The sequence below is a fragment of the Bubalus kerabau genome, chromosome 16 (assembly GCF_029407905.1).
Source record: "Bubalus kerabau isolate K-KA32 ecotype Philippines breed swamp buffalo chromosome 16, PCC_UOA_SB_1v2, whole genome shotgun sequence".
Taxonomy (NCBI): domain Eukaryota; kingdom Metazoa; phylum Chordata; class Mammalia; order Artiodactyla; family Bovidae; genus Bubalus; species Bubalus kerabau.
The window spans coordinates 44,793,944-44,798,800 of record NC_073639.1 but is presented as its reverse complement, the minus strand read 5'-3'; the positions used below and the strand labels follow the sequence as shown (position 1 = coordinate 44,798,800).

At 41.3% G+C, this 4,857-nt stretch overlaps 1 long non-coding RNA gene across 1 annotated transcript; it reads right to left on the bottom strand.

Moving 5' to 3' along the window:
• Positions 1-931: 931 nt before the first annotated feature.
• Positions 932-4,540, bottom strand: LOC129629524 (uncharacterized). The gene is made up of 2 exons (XR_008703253.1): positions 4,381-4,540; positions 932-1,480 (listed from the first exon to the last, which is right to left on the bottom strand). It is a non-coding gene; the product is annotated as an uncharacterized LOC129629524 (long non-coding RNA).
• Positions 4,541-4,857: the final 317 nt, after the last annotated feature.

The following is a 4,857-nucleotide window of genomic DNA, read 5'->3' as shown; positions in this document are numbered from 1 at the left end:
TTGTTATATCTTCTTCTTGGATTGATCCTTTGATCATTATGTAGTGACCATCTTTGTCTCTTTTCACAGTCTTTGTTTTAAAGTCTATTTTATCTGATATGAGTATTGCTACTCCTGCTTTCTTTTGGTCCCTATTTGCATGGAAAATCTTTTTCCAGCCCTTCACTTTCAGTCTGTATGTGTCCCCTGTTTTGAGGTGGGTCTCTTGTAGACAACATATGCAGGGGTCTTGTTTTTGTATCCATTCAGCCAGTCTTTGTCTTTTGGTTGGGGCATTCAACCCATTTACGTTTAAGGTAATTACTGATAAGTATGACCCCGTTGCCATTTACTTTATTGTTTTGGGTTCGAATTTATACACCATTTTTGTGTTTCCTGTCTAGAGAATATCCTTTAGTATTTGTTGGAGAGCTGGTTTGGTGGTGCAGAATTCTCTCAGCTTTTGCTTGTCTGAAAAGCTTTTGATTTCTCCTTCATACTTGAATGAGATCCTTGCTGGGTACAATAATCTGGGCTGTAGATTATTTTCTTTCATCATTTTAAGTATGTCTTGCCATTCCCTCCTGGCTTGAAGAGTTTCTATTGAAAGATCAGCTGTTATCCTTATGGGAATTCCCTTGTGTGTTATTTGTTGTTTTTCCCTTGCTGCTTTTAATATTTGTTCTTTGTGTTTGATCTTTGTTAATTTGATTACTATGTGTCTTGGGGTGTTTCGCCTTGGGTTTATCCTGTTTGGGACTCTCTGGGTTTCTTGGACTTGGGTGATTATTTCCTTCCCCATTTTAGGGAAGTTTTCAACTATTATCTCCTCAAGTATTTTCTCATGGTCTTTCTTTTTGTCTTCTTCTTCTGGGACCCCTATGATTCGAATGTTGTAGCGTTTAATATTGTCCTGGAGGTCTCTGAGATTGTCCTCATTTCTTTTAATTCGTTTTTCTTTTGTCCTCTCTGATTCATTTATTTCTACCATTCTATCTTCTAATTCACTAATCCTATCTTCTGCCTCTGTTATTCTACTATTTGTTGCCTCCAGAGTGTTTTTAATTTCACTTATTGCATTATTCATTATATATTGACTCTTTTTTATTTCTTCTAAGTCCTTGTTAAACCTTTCTTGCATCTTCTCAATCCTTGCCTCCAGGCTATTTATCTGTGATTCCATTTTAATTTCAAGATTTTGGATCAATTTCACTATCATTATTCGGAATTCTTTATCAGGTAGATTCCCTATCTCTTCCTCTTTGGTTTGGTTTGGTGGGCATTTATCCTGTTCCTTTATCTGCTGGCTATTCCTCTGTCTCTTCATCTTGTTTAAATTGCTGAGTTTGGGGTGTCCTTTCTGTATTCTGGCAGTTTGTGGAGTTCTCTTTATTGTGGCGTTTCCTCGCTGTGTGTGGGTTTGTACAGGTGGCTTGTCAAGGTTTCCTGGTTAGGGAAGCTTGTGTCGATGTTCTGGTGGATGGGGCTGTATTTCTTCTCTCTGGAGTGTAATGAAATGTCCAGTAATGAGTTATGAGATGTCTATGGTTTTGGGGTGACTTTGGGCAGCCTGTATCTTGAAGCTCAGGGCTGTGTTCCTTTGTTGCTGGAGAATTTGCTTGTTATGTCTTTCCCTGGAACTTGTTGGCCCTTGTGTGGTGCTTGGTTTCAGTGTCGGTATGGAGGCGTTTGATGAGCTCCTGTCAATTAATGTTCCTTGGAGTCAGGAGTTCCCTGGAGTCAGGGATTGGACTTAAGCCTCCTACTTCCAGTTATCGGTCTTAATTTTACAGTAGTTTCAAAACTTCTCCTTCTATACAGCACCACTGATAAAACATCTACGTTAAAGATGAAAAGTTTCTCTACTGTGAGGGTCACTCAGAGAGGTTCACAGCGTTACATGGAGAAGAGAAGAGGGAGGAGGGAGTTAGAGGTGACCCAAATGAGATGAGGTGGAATCAATAGTGGAGAGAGTGGGCTAGCCAGTAGTCACTTCCTTATGTGCACTCCACAACTGGACCGCTCAGAGATGTTCACGGAGTTATACAGGGAAGAGAAGAAGGAGGCAGGAGACAGAGGTGGCCAGAAGGATAAAAGGGGGAAATGAAAAGGCGGGAGACAGATCCAGCCAGTAATCAGTTCCTTAAGTGTTCTCCACCGTCTGGAACACACAGAAATTCACAGAGTTGGGTAGAGTAGAGAGGGGTTAGGGAGGAGATACAGGTGACCTGGTGGAGAAAATGGAGAGTCCAAAGGGAGAGAGAGCAGTCAAGCCAGTAATCTCGTACACTAGTGAAAAATGGGTCCTGAAGATTGGGTTCTTAAAGGTACAAAATTGGTAAGAAATACATAAAAACAAAAATTAGAAATTAGAGTAGAGTTTGGAATTTCCAAAATGCGATGTTAATGAAAAGGAGAAGGAAAAGAAAGAGAGAAAAAACGAACAAAGAAAAACAAACAAGGTCGTGAAAGTAATAAAGAAACTACAGGTACAAAATTGATAACTAATACCAAACAGCAAAAATTAAAAATCCAGAGTAGAGTTTGGAATTTCAAAAATACAACGTTAAAAAAAAAAAAAAAAGAAGAAGAAGAAGAAAAATAAAGAGAGAAAACAAACAAACCAACAAAAACAATGTCGCAAAAATTATAAAGAAAATACAGGTACAAAATTGATATCAAATACCAAAAAGCATAAATTAAAAATCTTGAGTAGAGTTTGGAATTGCAGATATACGATGTTATATAAAAGAAGAAGAGAAAGAAACAGAGGAAAAAAAAAAAAGTCACAGCAATTATGAAAAAAACTATAGGTACAAAATTGATAACATATATCAAAAGGCTAAAATTAAAAATCTAGAGTAGAGTTTGGAATTTCAAAAATGCAATGTTAAAGAAAAGAAGAAAAAGAAAAAAGAAAAAAAAAAAAAAAAAAACCACGGTCAAAAAATTATAAAATATATATATGAAGTTTGCTGAAGAAGAAAAAAAAAAAATAGGGTCTTTTTTTTTTTTTTTTGCAAAGTAATAGTTATAAAAGTGAAAATTAAAGGACAATAGAGGACTTAAAAAAAATTTTTTTTTAATTAAAAAAAAAAAGAAAGAAAGAAAGATTGATCGTAAAAATAGTAAAAATATATCTAGGTCTTTCTCTGGTTTTGTTGTGAGTATTGTGGGTTCAGTTCATTTTTGGCAGTTCCTTAGTCCGACTTATATTTCTCAAGATCTATAGGCCCCTTCCTATGTAATCCGTAGTAACCACAGGGTTTTAATCTATGGCCTGTAGCTTCCAAGGAGTTTCCCTCTGTTAGAGCTTCTTCTGTTTGCTGGTCTCTTCAGTGTCTGGTTCCCGCCCTGACACAAAGGGGACGGTGGAGGACCCTATTTTTTTTTTTTTTTTTTTAATTTAGGCTCACTTGTTCAGCCGCGCTGTGGGGAGGGAGGGAGGGATGCTGCAAACAGATAACACTGGCGTGCGCTCGAAGTGCCTCGGCCACACTGGGTCTGCCCCCGCTCACGGCGCGTGTAGCCTCCCTGCCCACACTGCTTGGGCTCTAGGTTGTTCCGCCGGGAACAATCAGAGGCCGGCCCTGGACTGAGCTCCCAGGTCCAAGCCGCTCAGGTTCAGGCACTCGGGTAGTCCTCAGAGGCGCAGACTCGGTTGGGCCTGCGTTTTGTGTTCTTCCCAGGTCGAGCAGCTCAGGCGATGAGGTGCTTGGCGGGCGCCAATGCTGCGACTTATCGCCTCCCCGCCACTCGGTTATCTGGGTGTAAAACCGGCGCACCTTCTCAGGCAGATGTTGACCGTCCAGACCCCCAAGAAGTTTTAGTTAGCAAAGAAGCCTGCTTACAGTTTTATAGATAGTGTCTCTCTGGGGCTGCGATTGCCCCCTTCCGGCTCTGGTTGCCTGTCACCGGAGGGGGAGGTCTGCAGCCGGCTATCTCTGTTCAGTCCTTTGTTCTGTGCGCGGGCCTGGCGGTGTCTTAGGTTAGGGCTGGCTTTTCGCGTGGTAGATATCCCACAGTCTGGTTTGCTAGCCCAAATTATTTCGCTCAGATAGCGCTCAGGACATTCGGCCCGATTCTTACTCTAAGGGACACAGCCCGCGCCGCACTTCCCTGCCCAGCCCCCGCTTGCTAATGCCGTGTGCAGGCGTCTGCGCTGCTTCTCCGCTGGGGGAGTTCCCGTAGGGCTCACAATCCGCGATTTTTAATTGTTTATTTTTTTTTTCCCCCTCCCTTTTATGTTGCCCTCTGTGCTTCCAAAGCTCGGCACAGATTCGGCAGTGAGAGGGTTTCCTGGTGTTTGGAAACTTCTCTCTTTTTAAGACTCCCTTCCCGGGACGGAACTCCGTCCCTCCCTCTTTTGTCTCTTTTTTTGTCTTTTATATTTTTTCCTACCTCCTTTCGAAGAGTTGGGCTGCTTTTCTGGGTGCCTGATGTCCTCTGCCGGCATTCGGAAGTTGTTTTGTGGAATTTACTCGATGTTTAAATGCTCTTTTGATGAATTTGTGGGGGAGAAAGTGTTCTCCCGTCCTACTCCTCCGCCATCTTGGCTCCTCCCCCTGAAAGTGCAATTTTAATGTATGTCTTAACCACATTATAACTCTGCTGCTTGTTCTGGAGATTGGTTTTCCTGTGTGGATTTAGCACTACTGGGATTCTACACTAAATTTCATCTCCTAGAAATGTGATTATGTGACTGGCCAAGAAGATATCAACTGATATCAATCAGAAGCTGAATCTCCTGCTTGATTATTGATTCAAGCTGGATGGTAAACTCTGAGAAAGCATTGGCCAAGTTTGGCTATACCTAGCATATGTGGCTCAGAGAGAGTTCTAGATAAGAGTCATAAAAATGTTCACATACCAAATGAT